Here is a 20,102-nt window from a genome sequence, read left to right as displayed (position 1 = left end):
GAACAACTGCATTATACACATTTTACTGACTAATAATAGCAAAAAAGTAATGCAACTATGACCTAGGTGAAATATTTTCCTGTAAGTTTTTGGTGATAATTTCAAAAGCAACATTTGATTGACTTCTCAGGTTACTACTCGAGATCTTGTGCCAGTCATCCCAGTTTATCACTTGCCAACCCCATGGTCATTTGAAGGACATGAAGATCTAAAGTTCAGAGGTCTTTCATGGTTCACCTGCATTACAGCTTGCTGAGTCCACGGGTGTCATTGCAGTCTCCTCTTATCAACCCGTTTTCTTGTCTCCCCACATTCCTTTCTCACTCTCTAGTACTGCATTGCTGCTGAAACCAGGACAATCTCTTCCCCTCCACTTCCCATTTTTCACAGGGAAAGCTGAGGAATTAAACTGTCTATCAAATATTTATTGCCCAGCTAAGAACTGGAACAGAAGCATATACTTTTACCTCAATCTCTCTTCCTAGCTGTCCCTCTAGTTTTTAAAGTAAATGCTGCTTTTGTGGACAGTTTCTGTCTACAATTCAAGTAACAAGTAGAATATATTGCAAGTAAAATGTGCAGTTGTGTGTCATCTGCTGGCTAAAGCCATGTGATGCAGAAGGACATTTTCCTTACAACTTTGCTGCTGTGGGTGACCTACAAATAATTTTGTTATTATGGTCCTGGTTGTAGAACAGAGAATGCTAGCTCACCTAACCTGCCTCATAGGCCTAAACTTCCACCAGAGGTAAGGATAAAGCCAAAATACTCAGACCATTTTGTGACCAATGGAAAATCTTGACCCAGGTCCTTCAGCAATAGAAGGATACTTTTGACCAACAATTGCTATTAGAACCTTTTTTTACATTATTTTATTGTTTAGGTATGCATTGGTCAGTGTCAACACAGATTGAGAAAGTAATAGAATTTTATAGGACAATGTGAAAACTCATTTGCAGATTTTATTGCAGTCCATCATTTTCTGCATTCAGAGTCCAGAGGCCCTCCATTGTTGTGAATAACAACTGGGAGCAATTTCTGGCTATGGTCAGTGTAGGGGCTGCAGTCTTCCACCGACAGGTGTTCTTTCCTAATTGCTTCTATTAGTTTTTCTTTATTGCAGGACTTCATCACCCAATGAATGCAGTGCTTCAACAAATACCAGACCAGATCTATCAGCTCCAATGTGAGGCATGATAATCAATGTACAGTCATCGAGTCCACCTTAGTAAAGCCCACCTTGCCTTAGGCAAATGTACAGTACTTATTTCCCAATAAAATAATTATTATACCAAATGCAATATTTTAAATTAAAAAAAGGTATTGGTGCAGAATTTTTAGTGAAAGCAAGTACTTGCCAACATCTGTATCAAAAATAGTGTGGCCAGTGGGACTAGGGAAGTGATCATCCCCCTGAAGTCTGCACTGGTGAGATCATATCCTGAATACAGTTTTGGGCCCCTTACCACAAGAAAGATGTTGAGGTGCTGGAATGCATCCAAAGAAGGGCAATGAAGCCGGTGAAGGGTCTAGAGCACAAATCTTATGAGGAACAACTGAGGGAACTGAGGTTTAGCCTAGAGAAAAGGAGGCGGAGGGGAGACCTCATCACTCTCTACAACTACCTTAAAGGAGGTTGTAAAGAGGTGGGGATTGGTCTGTTCTATGAAGATACAAGTGATAGGGTAAGTGGTAATAGCCTCAAGTTGTGACAGGGGAGGTTTAGGTTGGATATTAGGAAACATTTCTTCATCAAAAGGGTTATCAAACACTGGAACAGACTGCCCAGGGAAGTGGTGGAGTTACCATTACTGGAGGTATCTAAGACACCTAGATGTGTGCTTAGGAACATGGTTTAGTGGTGAACTTGGCAGTGTTAGGTTATTGCTTGAACTTGATAATCTTAAGGGTGTTTTCCAATCTAAGTGATTCTATGATTGGTAAATATGCTGACAAAAGAAGACATTATTCCTGTGGGAAATATTTTACATTGTAATCTCAATGCACAATTAAGCTTTGTTTAATTCTAGATCAAGAACTGTCTTATTCATCAAAGCTTTGCCTACTTCGAATTAAAATAATAGGCATTTTAGCAAAAAAAAAAAAAAAAAAGTGCATTTTGCCTCTTCTTTTTCATACTAAAGTATTAGCACAGGTTATCAGTGCAAACTAGATTTTTGCTTGCATCTTACATTCTGGATTATCTGAATTTTGTGGCACTAGATAAAGGTAAATGAAGAACAGAAGATGCTTTTCAGGTTATTTGTTGTTTGTGTTGGTACTCAAACCAGAAAGGCTATTACTGGACTTTTCATATGTGAGGTTACATTTGCAGAACTTACATTTAAAAATCACAACAAATGCCCAGTGTCTTCTTACTAAGGGCCTGAAGAAATTCAGTTGGGAATTCTTAAAGGCCAAAATCCCAGGGAACCATTTTATGCCTTTTTAGTATCTTACCCCAGAACAGAAGCATAGTTTGACCAAAACCACAATTGCATAACTCCATAGCTGCAAGGAATTGCTTCAGAAGACCCTTTCTGCTATGCCATTAGTTAAAAATATTCTTCAGTGCCAACTTCCCATGAAAAGTGAAGACATTTTTTTGAGAGGTTCCATTGTAGCTTCAAAGGTAGACATCTCTAAAAGCGTTGATTTTTGTTTCTTAAATACACTGCTCTCTACCATTGTCTTTTTGCATGTCTTTTTGCATTCATTCTCTCCTCATCTCTCTTTTTCTCCATGGTAACACAGAAGTTGACAACAATGTATAACACCAGCAGAAGGATTCAGAAGGGAGAAGTGTAAAGTGAAAGAAATGTAGAAACCTGTGCCCAGAGCTGCATGCTGCCTTTCTAACTTCTACAGGCTTCAGCTTTTTTTCTGCTTTGCTAACATTTGCCTCATTCTCCAAAATGGTTAGGTCTCATTGGTTTTATTTGTTTACTTTCCTTATCTTGTCTTTCCTTTATTGCTTCCTCAAAGAGCAAAACAATTCCTCAAGCTTTCCTGTTGAATGTTTTGGTACTAACTGTGAGAGGACAGAATCATGTGACTGCTAACCTGAACTCAAAGGCAAATATCAAGACAGCTGATACTAATGGAGACTTGCAAGTGGAAACAGAACCAATTAGCAGAATAACCATGAACACAGCAGCCAGCCTCTGTTTTGCAAACAGTTTTCAGGACAAAACAAAATTTGTCTGGATCAGATTCCTCTGGGCCATGCATTGGTTTTCTGGAAAACTCCCAGCAGACCATCCACTGGGACACTCAGTGCTCTTTTGCCTGGACCAGACTCTGTTGCTGGGAGAATTCTTTCCACCAAGAACAAACAGAAATTAGCTTTTTCAATCAATATCACTTTGTCTCTTTGATCTGGAGGCTAGATTAGAGAATGAAAGACCTTTCAGATTCCTCATGTGTTTCACCTAGACTACACAGAAGTACCAAAAAATCCTCACTGGCTGATGCCCTTCCCCGCTACCTGGTGTAAACTGGATGTCACACTTGTGGTGCTGTTACTGCACTTGCACATTTTTTACTATGTTATTTGTACCTCAGCATCTCACAAGTGGGTTGGCCAAATGCTTAGCCATATGAAAGTCCAAATGGGTCTGGAGAACTCATAAAACACAATTCAGGACTAAATTCTTACTATAAACACAATGAATGCAAAGAATCCCTGTTTTGTGTTGGTGTCCCATAAAGAATGCAAATATCAGCACGATGATAGGAATTAGTAACATGTTTTACCCTCACACGCATTTTCTCTCTCCTTTGTTTTTGGGCATGCATCCAACAGAACAATATGTGTTACTGAAGTTTAGAGCCATGTCCTTAATCCTGCCTTCTGGCACTCTCACCTGTGAGTCACAGCCATTGTCACCGATGGGATAAATACATCCACCTGAGTGCAAAACGTTGCTTCAAACTTTCTCTCTTAAACTAGGTGGCAGAGCAAAGGATTTTCTGGAAACAAACAAACAAACAAACAAACAAAAAGTTAGCTGCTGAAATACTCATCACTGGGAAATGGGGACTTTCTGCACACTTTGGAGGATGATTTTGGTAAAATGTTGTGCTTTGACATTTTTCAGTCTAGTTAATTTATATTATTGGTACCAAAACCATGTTTTTAGAAACCAATCTTCACTTCAGCTGGTGAAATATATTCTTCATAGACTTTTAATGCATAGTGAAGTTGTCTAGCTGTGTTGGGCCCAGTTCTTGTAAGCTTGTCTGCCTGTGTTCTCACATTTCAATTTTTACTTATTCACTTCACCAGATCTATTTCCTTAGAAGGAGCACATTTTGAGAAGAAAGTTATTTACTTCAAAGAGTTTAAACAGCAAACATAGCCAACCTAGGACATAGCATACACAGTGCTCTTGCCAGTTTGAAAGAAAGGGCGATTTGTCACATGAAGGCTCTCTTTGTTGGAGCTGCTGGCTTGCATGGTAAATATAAAATGCTTTGGGGTAGAACACAGAGAAGGAGTTGATGATGGTTTGAAGACAACGGACTACCTGTTGGGACAGAGTGGGTGACACCTCCTCCCACCACTGGCACTCTTACCAGCATGGCTACGGATGTGCCCTTTTCATGCCAGAAGCCATGGTCTCATGTTTGTTAGGTATTGGAAGCAGTGAAAGTCAAAAACACTCCGACAGTTTTGAGGACACGAGGATATTATTCCACTGCTATGCTACAGCTAGTTATGCTGTGCTGCTCTCACTTACTACCTCCTGTGCCACCACCTGCCAGACCCAGCCCGCCTCATCCGAGCGCCGTCTGGCATTGCTGGAGCGTGAGGGGCACGGCCTCCCCGTGAAGGTGGAGTATGTTGGCACCGCAGGCCAACAACCCTTCAATTCTTCAATATGGCTGGTGCCCAGGGTCAGCACAGGAGAAGGGTTTTGGTTTTGTTTTTGCTTTTCTCTGGTCCAAGTAGCTCAAACAAAAGCCAGTTATTGGGTCTAGTAGCATTCCTTGAAATCAATACTGTGACTGCATTCGTGCAAGTCTCCAATGCACCATTGGATCAGGAAATGTCACATTCACCTGGCAGCTTAAGAATTTAGACACTGAGCCTTTCTTACAGTATAGTATAAATTCAATGTCTATCTATTAAATCCACAGAGCTACTTTTCATGAATTTCGCGTTTGTCTCCTTACTTTCAAGTCTTTACAGCTGGTAACAAATGGTCCAACAGGTCTGAGAGTTTTTTTTTCCTTCTCTACAACAAAGCTGCCGCTGCCCCCACCCTCCTCTGTGGTCAGGGCAAAACAGGGGAGCAGAGGCACTGTGGGGCTCAGGCATGTTCTGCTGTGGAAGAGCAGCGTGGGCAACAGCCTGGCAGCTGGTGGCAGGGTGGTGTGTAGCCTGTGCCAGTGCAGAGAGGCAGCTCGGCTGCCCCGAGCGGAGCCTCCTCTGCCCAGGTGTGCTACCACTGCCTCACTGAAGTGGGGACCTGTGGGCCATGCCTGCTCCTCCATTTGCCCCTGTCAGCAGCCTCCGTGGCCACCGTCCAGATGGACACTGTGTTGCACAGGCTGGAGATGAGGCTTTGTTCCCGCTGTCAGTACTGTGGAGCCCATTTTTCTGAGGAAGCAGCTCTCAGATATCTGGGGTTGTGCCAGGTCCTGATAATCCAGAAAAACCCAAATCTAAGCATGTTCCTTAAAAATAGCGTTCCCTGTACCTTTCTATCCCAAGCACCAAACACTGCCCTGTGAGTAAGGAAGGGCACCTTGTTTGGCAGGGGGTTGTACATTCATGTGTGGCTTTTGTTGTAAAATATATTAATTTATTATAATGTAAATCATCTGCCTGGGGGATGTGGGATATTGTTGGACTACAACCAAGTATTGGCTTGTAGCCTTCTAAACCAGGGTGCTAAGAAATAAATCCTAAACAGAATGAATGGTTTATGTTGAAAATGTATTCAACAGACTTCACCCTTCTTTTCAAAGTGTTTTCCTCGAAACCATTGATGTTTTCTAGATTTGTTCAGCACATGAAATGGTGTATGTTGGTACTGCAAACAGCAAAAGTTGCTTGCTTAATTCCAAATTATTTGAGATGACTTTTCCCTCTTTGGGGGCTCCATGGTCTTCTGATTACATTGCATTATTCCTACTCTCTGATTAGGTGAGTAAAAATTCCTAGACAAAAATGCATTAATTGTTAATAGTTTCCTTTAGGTATTATCTTAATACCGGCACTGTCATATATATAAAGCAACAAGCCAAGGATATGGGTAGAGAAAACATACTAAAATGCTATTGTAAAATTGTTAATTTGATTTTACACAAGCAGAACATTCTTTTCCTTCCAAATAATTTTGAAGTGTATTTTCTACACCTTGCAGTCATTGGTGTACATTTTAATACTCATTCTACTAAACCATTGATCCTGATTTCCTGAGTTCTTGCAAAAAACTAGTTACAAAAATCCCCAACAGGTGCAGATTTAAAGATTTTTTTAGTTTTTTCCCCCCCTTCACTTGGTGTTTTAGCAATACACTTTTCTGGAGTAAGATCATCACACTGGCAGTGATAGTTATGACCTCTCATATATTTATTTACAGAATTATCAGACTTTTTTAGCCTGTGAATTCTGATTATTTTCTCTGGTTGAGTTGCTGCCAAGTGAAACGCAGGTTTGTAGAACATTGTTACATTACTGATGGTTAATTTGCATGTTTGTAATATCTGAAAATCAATGAGGAGAAAGTACAGATTTTATAATTCTGTAGCACTTCTGCAGTTGGTGGTATTTAAGGCAGCTTGCTGTGTCTATGGCTCTTCATTGACCTTAAAGGAGCTACTCATGGAAATAGCAGTCTTCTCATATTCTGCCAGTTATGAAGTCAGGAGAAAAAGACTGAGGGAAGAGACACAATATACAAGCAAGACTGATGGACACAAATTAACCCAAGCCAGCCCTGTGCCATATGAGGTATTAAGTTCTGTATCTAATGCATCTCACATTAATTGCCCCCTTTGCAAACTGAAACTGGACTAGAATGTTGTGAAGGAACAGTTAAAGGATGTTAATTGAATGCTTTGATGTTAATTGAATTGTAGAATGACTGCATTTATGGTTACAGGAGCACCTTGTTTTTAATTGGAAGCTATCAGAAGGAAATTAACACTTTAGGGTTTGGAAGGATAATCACAGAGTACTGGGTTGAAAATGCTGATATTGTCTAAAAAACTAAGATATTTTCAACAAAGAACATCATTACTCTCTTCTTATCAGCTCTCATTATGCTTGGGGAAAAGCTTCTGTCTAAATCCAGAAATCTGCCATGCCGTGTGTCTGTAATTTCATCTTTTCAATTAGTTTTTAAAACAGTGTCAGCAGAAGAATGCTCGTTGACAATGACTAAGCAGAGGGAGAGGAGTCTATTTTTTACACTGCAAACATTTTCATTTTTTTCTTTTCCTCACTTACCCACAGTATTTGTTTCTTTCCATCATCTGTTTTGTCTCTTCAAAAGGCCAGGCTATGAGCTGTCTGTGGCAGGCACCCATTTTTCATTCTCTGTGCAGATAGATAATTTAATATAAACCAAAAATAAAAAGTCTTTGTCACTTCTCAGATCATAAAACATTTCATGTAAGTGGGGAGACTACTGCTTGGGTGTGAAAATGTTACACTGAAGTCCTGCCTACAGATCATTTACATCAATGTAGAAACTGCATGAAGAAACTACCACAGACTTTATTCATGCTCAGTTGAAAATGTCTTCCACCAAGCCCCCTGTTGTGGATTGTCTGGGGAAAAAACCCAACAACCCAAAAAAGAAACAGAAGGACTATCATCTGATAACACAGCAGGTAACAGCACAGTTACCTGTATGTTTGACTACCTCAGAAGGGATTTATAACTTTATGTTTGACTACCTCAAAGATCTTGAAATTTAGGTTGGTAATCAAAAATGTTTGGATTGCAAGCCTTATCTCTTGAAATGTTACAAGAAGGCACTAAATTAATATAATTAACTAAGTAAATAAGTAAATCAGATAATTATCTAAGAAACCTCAGATAGAACAGACTTCTGAGGGATTTGACAGATTACAGGCTGCTAACACTGTTATAATCACTGTTAAAATCTGTAATCTCATTAGCATCAAAGAACTGGAACCAAACTGAACAAAACTGAAACATCATTCAGAAAAGATAAATATTTTTACTGTAGCTTCCAGTACTGTTGTGCAATATAAGAGGGAATGAAGGAGAGCAAGAACGGTTCAGAGGAGTCTGATGAAATGAAGGCTGTGATGAAATATCCCCTACCTTCCTTTCCAGCACTTAAAATCGAAGATCTAGGTTTAATCTAAACTAATGTTTTTTAAAAGTGCTCTGTCATGGGGGGTGCGGGGTGCATGCAAATGATGCATAACACTAATAGCAAAATCAAAGAAGACAGAAGGGTGGAGCTCTTAATTTTCTCCATTGTTAAAATGCTGCACAACTATTAAATTATTTTTATATCAAACAACTGTTCTAGTGCATTCTTGTTGTGTACATTAAAATTTCCTAACAAATTATAAACACTAAATCAACATTTTTATTCTTACGTTTTATCCAGGGCAGAAGAGCCAGGGAGCTTAACTAGATTGTATGCCTCAGTTATTGCTGGGTTTTTTCAGATAGAATGGCAAGATTTTTGATGAAGACAATATAACCAGGTGGTTTTATGCTTTTTGATCACCCATGATAGTTTTACAAGATTTTGAAGAGTCAACACTAATCCAGATTGAAAAAAAAGAAGGAGCTTTGTATTTTATGTAAGCAGTCCTAATGCACAGACACAAAAGAAACCCTAAATGTGGACATTCAGCATAAACCAAAGCAATTCTTATTACATTACAACACTCTCTGAATGTTAAAAACAGCATCTTGTAGAAAATCAGATGGGGCAGGCGAGCAAATTCTCCTGCATCAACACCAGGCAAGAAATAAACTCAAAATAAAGAATAAATTACAGATAAATAAATAGATAAATCCCTGCTGTTCACAGCAAGAGATGACATGGAAAGCCCTCTCCAGGAGGTGAGCTTTAAGCCTTTTAGTGCTGTGAAATCAAAACAGTCTAGCACGTAGTCAGGGTGTGCTGGCCATGACATACTGCTAGAGCTATGACAGTGGAGAGCAAGCAACAACTGTGGCCTAGCTCCCGTTCCTGTGATCATTTTAGTGTGTAGTCCTGTTTAGAGTATGTTATGATGATGTCATCTGGAGCACACAAAGAGCTGGATGACAGTTGACAATTTTCTCTGAAAGATCGTTATTATCTATCTGTAAACATATGCTTCTAAATGGGCAAAAAAACCCAAACCAAACCCCAACGACTGACCTGTTCACAGAAGCTAACTGACTTTCAAATAAATAGTTCTTAGACTGTAAATCTGATTATGTAATAGTTTATTGAAAAATGTAAGCAAAACATTATATGAGACATTGTTGAAGAAAACAGAGTCCAGGCCTGTGATCTTTGAACATTTGCTAAAGCTGGCATCTGATTGTAGAAAAGAATAAGAGAATTCTAGATCTGAGGTAAAATAACTAATTTCAGATAAAGGTCATGCTTCAGGTTAAGACTCAGGCAGAGAGGTCATAGATAAGTAATACATATTTTATTTTCACAGTAGAAATGCAACAGCAAGGTTATTACAAACAAGACGAGCATATTCATAAAGTTAATTCTAACTGATATTGCAGATATGTTAAATTTCTGGTCCCTTGTCTATTTAGAGTTTTTAAAATCAAGGTCATGTGAAGGTTAAGTAGACAGAGGGAGAACAGAGTTTTGTGGGACAGCCCCAGCTGGAGCCTTTGATCAATCATTCCAGGGGATATTTTGGGTCTAGAGTAGGAATGGTAGAAAAACTGCAAAGGCAATATAATCAGCAGGTAGGTTAACAGGCCCTCGTGGGGAGGGCTACCAAAACCCGCTCTCAGATTTCAAAGAACAAGGATGGACACCAGTAAGCAAGCCAGTATATGCAATCTCCTGTCTCAACAGCAAACTGGACACATTCCAAAGTTTTTTGTCTCTCTGAATTGGCTCTCAGAATTGCAGTTGCTACCAAAGCTGCCTTTTTGCCACTTTTTCAATAATCTTCCTTTTGCAACTATCTGCAGAATACATGTCTGTCTGTACAGGAGTTTAACTTAGATGAACAAAATGGAGTCTCTTGCTCTCTGCTGAGATGACACACAGAGACTCTTCCCTCAATAGGTACAAAGGGCAAAACAGATTCCCCACACCAGGAGGTTTGATGTAATTAACACACAGGGGTAAGCTCTCCCAAACCTACAGCCATATGATAACTGAGGCTTGGTGTGGCTTTGCTTTAAATCAAGGAGGTGATAATAACTTCTCTCACTCATTCCACCAAGGCCCCTATGTAGCCTCTGTTGCATAGGAAGGCCAATGTTACACTTCTTTTCCTGAAAGAAATGGACCACATATCAGTGCTTCTGGATCAGCTGTAGAATCTGAAGTTTTGGCTGCAGTCTTTTCGCTCAAGCGGTAGAAGGCTCGTGTTCATTAATTCAGCACTTCTGGCTTCAGTCCCTGGTGCTGGGGTGCTGTTATACTACCATGGCATCTTTCAGTAGGACAGATGAGCAATATCAACAGTGGCTCCTAGAAAACAATTAAGAAGTATTTAGGAGACAAGGACAGTGTGTCCACCATCATGGTAAAGTAGTCGGTCTATCTTGGGTGCTGTTCCTGTTAGTCTGATTCAAAGAGAGAAAGTGAGGGAAAAAAGCTTCAGTGAACAAAATGGGTCCCATATTTGGATGTATTAAAAGCAAATAATGCATTTTTTTTAAATGGAACTGGACACTAGTTAGGCAGCTCTCTACCATTTTGATATGCCATGTGGACTCTGCTGTTAAAAAAAAAAAAAAAAAAGGAAAAAAATAATAATGCATATGTGTGGTAATAATCTGCACATGACTGGTTGCTGTAATGTGCACTGCTGTACTGCCAGCAGGGAAGTGAGTGATTGCCTCTTGCCTACACAATGGACGCTGGCTTTGCCTCACATGGTTTTTCAGCAGGAGAACAATTAAGAGGGGGTGAAATAAAGAATGAAAACCACTGCCTGACCCCACTACTTACCTACCAACCCTTGAGGCTTAAGTAGTCAATACGAAGGTGGTTTTGCTTATTAAATACTTTTAGGTGGGTTACCATGCCCAGGGAGCTTATTGAGTGAAAGAAAAAAATAAAAAAACTTGCTTTTTGCTTTGACCTCTGTGTCTTTTAATCTAAATGGTGAGGCATATGCCATGGGAGCTGTGCTCACTGGGAAAGTTTTTACTTGTTCTGCTAGTCTGGTGGTTCATCCGGAGCAGTTTGATATTCAAATGAATCTGTCAGGAACAAGAGTGTGGTGCTTCAGTTCTTGCTCGGGCCTGATGACATTGATTTGTGAGCATACTGCTTGACTACGGGATGTGTGACAGATAAATTTTATCAAAATTAAGGCACAATTAAACATTTCATCTTCCTAATTACTGGCTGTAGATTCAGCCTGATGACCATGTGCTGTAAGAAATCAGCGACCATTACACATTTTAATGGAGCACAGCTGTCTTACAGCTTGGTAATATTTGCACAGTGCCACAGAACTGTAATTTATGATAAAAAGAAAAAATGTGTATTGGCTCTTTTTTGCCAAAATAGATTAAGGATTCATATACTTTAATGAGATTTGGACCTAGCCTTGGATTATCGTTATAAATGATTTATGTGCATGTTGGTGGACTCCTGTAGTTTCAAGTTGATTTGTGTTTTGGTCGACCAATATGTAATTCAGTATTTCCTTGTGTGCCAGTATTTGCATTCTTTCCCCTCTCTCCATTTCAGTTCTGTTTTTCCACTGTAACTTGAGAAGGGCAAGTGGGAAGGTTAAGAAAGCATTGAGGTGATTTTCCAGGAGCTTCCCTCACAGCAAAACCCGCTCTTGAAACCCCTCCCCTGTTCCCTGCCCCTGCACCCTGACTGCAGGGAGGACAGGAGGGAGGGAGGTGAGGGGAGCTGGGTGACACCCACCTGCATCAGGGTCACTCCTGCAGCCTGGAAAGCAGGGCACAGGGGAACAGATGCTACCTGAATCCCCGCTCAGGCAGAGACCAGCGCGAACCATGTCTCAAGGCAGAGTATCAGAAACCTTCCTGCTGCTTGTTTAAAGCATGGCCTACAAAAGGGTGTTTGCTCCTCCACTTCATATTCTTCCTGTTCCAGTCAGTTTGTCCAGAAATTGCACTGCTTCTCTGAGGGATAAAGAACCCAACAACGTATGTACCCAAGTTACAATTTTCAGAACCACCTTTCTTCTCCGTTCTTTTCTTCACTAGATTTCTTTCACAGATTATTTAGAGAGTGTGTGGGGCAGGGGAAATGATGAAGATAAAATTGGGTGTTTTATATATACACATGTATACATACATATATATTTATATATGAAATGGCTATGTTTGTATTTGGGCATGTTTTATTTTTACATTAAACTTAGTGAACCAAATTCACACTAAGTTTAACTACCTAGATTTTCAAGGAGTTACACTTAAGTCCAGAGTTTGGCCCCATATGTTGCGAAACCCTGAGATCCATATGTGCAGAGGAAAAGAGAAACTAAATTCTAATTTTCATAATACAAAAAAAAAAATAATCCTGTCCAAGCTTGATTTACTTCAGTGTTCATATGCTGGAATGTTTCATACTGTACCAGGTTGCATATGCTTGCACACTAATTCTCAATTGCCGTATGCAGTTTGTGACAACCATCTGCTAAGACCTCCCTTAGAGTTCTTTCTCCCACTCAGCCCAGCTGAAATAAAAATATGGACAGAAACAACTTCTGCAGGGAGATGCAAAAGTTAATAGGGGACTTGGAGTTAGATGGTGTATCTGATTCGAATTAAATTGCTCCTGCAACGTATGCCCTACTTACAAAACATTCCTGAGGTGTAAAACATTAAATATAACGGAAAGCTGTAAATTAAAGCCATACTTCCCTTGACAGACTTGACTGTGCTAGAAAGGTAATAATAAAATAACTACACACAGCACATGTGTTATCTGGCTCTCACAATCCTAAAACAGCAGTTTAGACTGTGTATAGCACCTTATCACATTAAGGCACCCTAAAGCAGGAGGGGGGATGAGTGGTGAGAAGAAGAGGGTGTGAGAGAGAAGGGGCTGAAAAATATGCTCTCAGTTTCATCGGCAGAGAAGTAATTCCCTTTAAGCCAATCTCATCAGAAACTCTGAGTGCTGGGTGTCAGCTGCTCCCATTCAACCCAGAGGGACAAGCCTGTGACCAGAGCATCTGAAAGAAAACCAGGTGAAGGAAATGGAAAGAAGATCAGGTGATGAGCAGTGTTGGAGGAGGGAGCTGTGGGTGAGAAAGTGAAGACAGACTGTTACCTTCAAGTATCTCATAATCTCCAGTTTTCCATTTCATTTATCATGCAGGGTTAAATTCATCTTCATGAGTAATTTTGAATACTCATAAAAACAGAAAAGAGGGAGAGAGTTCAAAAGTCCAAATAGTCAGATCCCTGCCCCCAAACAGGACTGGCTACACCAAAGCCATGGAGCGCAGATGACAGGGCGAGTTAGTGTTTAGCTAATTTCTGCTTTAAACCTTTGTGATTGAATAAAGTTGGTCCAACCAGATTTTTCCTGAGATAAAACCTGTTTGCATTTCTACCATTTAAAGCCTCACACCTCTTGATGGAGCATCAGCTGATATGGAGAAAGGTGCTGAAGGGTTTCCTTAGTGTTGCTCCTCTGCACATTCAGTGAAGTCCTGGTAGTGTGGAGCAGAGATAAAGATGACCCCAGTTGTCTTCTGGGCATTAAATCTATATCTACATGTCAATATGATCTTAATCTAGTTCATAACAGCATGATGGTTTTGTCCTGTTTGGTTTGTGAAAGGAGACTAATGCCCTGAGAGAAGAATGAAGAATTACACATTTTGAGGTGGAAATCATGGGTCTTGGTCTACATTTCTGTGACAACTTGACTTTATCAGGTTTTCCATGTAAGTTCCACTCACACTTGTGAGTGAAAAATCAATCCCATTGACGAAACCCAACTGCTCAGAATTAAAAAGGGGAGAAGGGAAAAGGAAAAAGGAGGAGTAATTTTAGATCTGATGAAAGAAACATACCTGCATCTCATGTTTTGGTAGATTTTGAAAGGTAACACGTAGGGTATTTGGCAAACACAGTATTCCTAGGTCAGACTGTCTCAGATGACACCCTGGGTTTTAAAGGCTCAGTAAGTCAAAGGATTTTTGCCCTAGAAATTGTAAGGCTGCACATATGTAAAACTTGAAGCTGAAACGGGTTTGAACTATTTAAAGAGCTTTTGAAATGCTAGCATATTAAGTGATGTATCAATCTGTCCCCCATTGGTTACTATCTTAACAGCTGCTATAAGTGTAGCCTATCAGTTTTAAATATAGGAACAGCAGTAAATAGTGCATTATGATTTTCCAGATGGAACACTTAAAATAAATTGAAATATCCTTATATTTGAGTGTTTTCTACAGCACCAGTATTATGTCATATTTTTCTGTGGGTAGCCTAACAATCTCTTATCCTTACATCATTAAAAAATTTGAGGACATGGATGCATGAAGAACTGATGACAACCAAATATTCAGCAAGACCTTTTGACTGCAGAGAAAGTTTCAGGTTTTGATGCAGGAGTGGAAGAAAAGAAGGAGTGTACCATGCTCCAGGATCTGGTTTCTCTTCTGGGTTCTTTCTACTTACGCCAACTATTGGAAATCTCTACGAGGCCATGGCATCATGAACCATCTATTTCTGACTTGTAGCATGAGGTACCCTGAGGAGTGTCTGCTCTAGAGGGGGAAAATGATACATAAAAATGATCTAGGGAGAAGGACAGGTCTCATGACCCAGCATTTCTGCCAAGGAAAACAACCTGAATTCAACTGAAGTTGCACAGCCTTCGCATCACACAACTAACTGATATGTTTTGTTTATAAAGTGAAAGGGAAGGGAAATGACACTCATCATTTTTCCTCTACTGTACAACTAGCTATGCTAGGGTATAGTAGCTTGCTTTTGAGGGACTGGAGCTCGATGTGAAGTGGTATAATACAATAGCTGAGCTGAGAGACTTGCCTTTCAAGCTCTGGATGTGATACCTGTACTAGTGACTATGTGGGTTAGTATTGCACTAATAACTACACACAAGTCTCTGCAAGTATGCTTTTGTTTTTCCTACATGCATTGCTTACAAAGTCAATGCTCACCCCATTGCATAGACAGGAATTTAGCTGCTGGCCTTACTGCAGCTGCTGCAGAAGCCGAATAGTTCAGCAACTTTAGAAATATATAAAGCAAGTTACCATGATGACTTCTTGTCACTTGTGTTTGATCACTGGGGCATTGAATAGGTCAGCTTAACTCTGCCATAAAAATCTATAAAACATCCCAGCATACATCCTACCACGAAGTGAGGAAGACAGGACAAATGCCAGAAGGTAGTGTAACTGTGATGGTGCCAAAGTACACAAGGAGCCTTGTCTGTCACCACAGACAGTGGTGGTGTGTGCAGTTTGAGCTGGTTTTAAAGCACCAGGTTTGTCAGAAGATGCTTGGGAGAGACATTAAGCAGGCCCAGGGAATATTACTTTCATTGCATGCAACTGCATGTTACTTTCTATCTACTTCAGTTTTCCTCATCTCTTTGAAAGCCACTTCTTGCAGTGGGATCTTGTGGTTGCTTTTCAAGTAAGACATGGGCAGCACCTTTAACATGCATTCTGTAGCACTATACTAGTGGTAAGTGTTTGTTTGTCCTTTTGTCCCTACCTTCCAACTCCAGAATCTTGTGCTCCAGGAGGTGTTATACTTGGATGAAAACACAAGACCAGTTGCTGATATTACTTTTCTTAACTGACTCAGTGTTATCCTACTGCCCAGAATCTACCTTGGTTGTTATTAAACATACAGTGGATAAACATGCAGGTTTCCTCTTCAGAACTGACAAGGATAAAAGGCTAGTATACCGGTTTTTCTGAGGTACTTTTCACTGAGTTGGCTCCATGTTTAAACTGCTAGAATTAGTTGAAATAGTAGTTAGACTATAAAGCACTCTGATGCTGTAACCAGACAAGCCCCTATCTCTTGTTAGCCCCTTACATAAAGCTGTTTGTGCCCAGTGGTTAATTCCCCCATGCCAGTGGAGATACAAAAAATGGACTATGCTCGTGCGCATCAGGCATGATGTAAGGGAAATGGGTCAGCTCACATCTCTGCTGAAATCAAGGTACCTTGGAGGTGGCTTATGCAAAGTCACAGAATAATTTACTGGCTCCTTTGTAGAGCTGATGATCAGCACAAAGTACCTGTTCTGTTACTGCACCTCAGGCAGGGCCAGGGATCTTCAGCACTGGTGAGAACCTTTTTCAGGAGTGCATGTGTCCACCTCATCATGCCAAGAGACTAGTGTAGTGTCATTCTTAGGAAACAATTCAACCTCCAGCAGCTTTCCTGGGTAAAGTGAGCTACAAAATAAGTTTTCTTTTTTAAATGGGAAAAAACCCTCAAAACTCTGCACCTCTCCAAGGTCAGTTGATGTGCCCAGGCCGTTACAGGTTACAGAAGCATACCTCTCAAATGATCAGTCCAGTTTGTCTAGCTATTGGACTATGTTACACCCCAGCTTAATGTCTAGAGAATATAATGTTTATTTATAAGAGGTCACGCTTAAGCAATCAAGACAAAAGTGACAGCAAAGTCAATTACAAGACGTTTCTTAACACCCAGTTCCTAGAGTCTTGATCTCTAACTTTGGGTGCAACTGTAGCAGCCCTACAGTTTTCAATAAAATCTTCACTTACTGACACCAGCATGAACTGCTGAAAGCAATTACCTATGCATTGCTCTGGATGTGCTGGGAAGAAACGTATTACAGGATGCCCATAGCCACATAACTCAGTATCATTGGCAAGAGTCACTATAGGAGCAACTCAAAAGCTGAATGCCGAAAAACCTCTGGCAGATTAGTCCCTCTTACTAGTAGGTGTTACTGTGACAATATATCAATCATTTTTTTTAAGTAATGCATTACAATTCACAGATCTGTGGGCTGCTTTTATACTTCTATCATCATATCTGTGGCCTTCAAAGTTACAGCTGATGGACCTTCTGTCAAGACCCAGATATTTAATCAATGTGACAGCATCCTACATTTTTTGAACCCCAGAGGCCTTGGAAAACTTTAATGCAGCTTCCAGGTAAAGTTCAATCCACTTGGCTGAGTCCCCTGAAGTATTTTCTGCAGAGATCTCCCCTTCCTCACATTTTAACATACCCAATGTCCTTTACATTTGAAGAAAGAGCTAAGCTGGAAGGCCAGGTATTACTGCAACAGAAACATGTGCTCTACAGAGCTCTACTGCCCACTAAGAAGTGGGATGCAAGACCTATAGTTAACCCCTCATTTGGAAGAAACAGGATTTTTGCAAACAATGAGTTTCTCCTCATCACAACCTACCATTAAACGTGTTTGTGAGCATTTGTAGCCTAGAATATAGAGAGGAGCATTTCACGAGGAAAGGAAAATGTGTGTTGCTATTTGATGGGTACAGCAACAGTTTTATCAATAAAGAAATATCCTGATGCTGATCTCAGCTGTAAGGTACATGCACTGACACAACCCCATCAGTGACTTCAAGTTATTTAGCACGGTAATCACTAAATGATTCCGGGGAAGAAGAATTACTTGAGAAAGCCACTGTGGACCTGGAAGCTTCTCTGTTTTCCCCAGATATAGCACCTGACCTCAGATAAGACAATCCTTTCTACATATCTTGCTTTCCCATGAGAAAATTATTCCTTCTCTCTTTTTATATGTACACATAGGCATGTATACAGGGTCAGAATCTGGCCCACAGTTCTTTTGTTCACAGCACTTGCCAATGAATGCCGAGTATATGTAAAAAAAAATACATACTAGTCACATTATGATATGAATTTCCTTCAGAAGGGAACGTTCCAGAATCCTAATGGCTGCATTTTCTTTGTCTCTTTGAGTTTTACTCTTTCTACACATCATTATTAAACACAGTCATTATTTGACTTAAACAAATAATAATGCTTCTAATTATAGCTCAAGCCAGTTCACTTATGGTTAACTTAAAATATAACTTATATATCAGATATGTCAATGCGATGTGTATAATACAAAAAATTTAAACAATTAAAAATAACATTATGAAACACGCAAATCCATTAATGCTAGTCATTAGATTTTAACTATGCTTTTAGGGTTATTAATGTGGAGAAGGGGAAGACACTTCAGCTGACCATGCCTAATGCTGCAAGCATGCAGCAGAATTAAATTATTTTCTCAGTACTCCATAAAGAAAAACAGGAGCATTGTGTATTAGAATATAACACCTTTGACAAGATTCCTTAATTCCTGTCCTCTTACCATAGCTTCGGTCCAGAAATCCTACTGCAGGTACTACATGGCATAAATAAGCTGGACTGTCAGGTTTTTGGCAATTTATGGGGCTGGTCAGCCTGTACATTCGTGCAGTTTTTTGTTGCAATGAGATGTAATGGCTTTTCAGCGCACCATAAGCACAGTTGTGACCACAGGCTCACTAGTGTCATTTTGTGTGCAGTAATGAAGCCTGACGAGTGGTCTCCTGCTTGCAGATAGCCGGCTGTTGTCCTAAAAATGCAAACCATTGCCTCAGGCCATGGAATCAGGAACAGGCAAAGGACAGTGGCACAGGCACGGCTCCCCACTGCTCACCCTCCCTTTAGCACACTGTACTTGGAGCAGTAGAATAGTCTTTACCCTTGTACATAAGGACACAATGAGAGAAAGTGATAAAAGCAATTGTATGAAGGCCATGTTGGAAATCAGGTTTTGTAAAGTTGCTGAACTGACATTCAGGAAAAAAACTAACCCGTTGCCCGTACATTTTCCCCCTATGCCCAGTGAGTCCTTTGAGCAAAAATGCTGCTACTGCACCATCATTTCCCTTTCTGTTTTTTTATATCTGTATAAATATTTGTGCAGAAATGTGCATGCGTGCTTATTTATATTTATTTATATTTTGAGAATCTGTACTTACACCCACACTAGCACACATGCACACATGTATACATATATACAGAGAGACAGAGCTCGCAGGAACAGTAAATCACAGGAACAAGCCTCGCTGCTTTTTTTCACAGCTCATCAATATTCCACGGCCCAGGAAGGCTCGGCATGCACGGGGGGTTCACACTTCCCACGGCACAGCCGGCCCCACCGCAGAGCCCCCTCCTTGCTTCCACACCCCAGGGTTGTCAGAGAGCCACTCTGAGCTGGGTAGCACAGTGCTGGGAAATGGCTTGTTTACCTCAGGGAAAAAAAAAAAAAAAAAAAAGAAGTCTGTCCTGAGTCAAAGAGCAATTAGGTCTCGCCCTGGAATTGTGTGATTTGTGATTTAATTAAGCCCCTTTCTATCACCTGGGCACCCCTGAGTACCCTGGGCACTTGGGGCAAAGGATTCTCTAAATCCTGACATCTGTAGGATGGTTTGTTCTTCAGGAGAGTAGAAGCTGCCTTTGTGGTTTCCACAAGTACACCCAGTGTTTTGTAAACACTCTCATCATATGCATTCTCACTTTTTCATCTTCTCTAGGAAGTCATCCTTCCCCTCAAAACTTTTCAGGTGGTGTGAAGCATCTTTGCAAAATGCCATGCCAGAGGAGAACATGGAGCCCAAGGCTGCCACTCTTGTCTTGGTTGAGACCTTTCCAATCTTCATAGAACTATAGACTCAGAATTGTTTGGGTTGGAAAGGACCTTAAAGGTCACCTAGTTCCTGCCTCCCTGCATGGGCAGGGACACCTTCCACTAGACTAGGCTCAGAGCCCCATCTAACCTGGCCTTCAACACTTCTAGGGAAAAGACATGCAAATTCTGTGGGTAACCTATGCCAGTTTCTCACCACCCTCACCCTTCATCCTAAAAACTTTTGTCCCCTCATCTCACAGACTTGCAAAGCTGCAGTTT

Source organism: Apus apus, chromosome 2 (assembly GCF_020740795.1).
Source record: "Apus apus isolate bApuApu2 chromosome 2, bApuApu2.pri.cur, whole genome shotgun sequence".
Taxonomy (NCBI): Eukaryota; Metazoa; Chordata; class Aves; order Apodiformes; family Apodidae; genus Apus; species Apus apus.
This window is presented reverse-complemented; position numbering follows the sequence as displayed.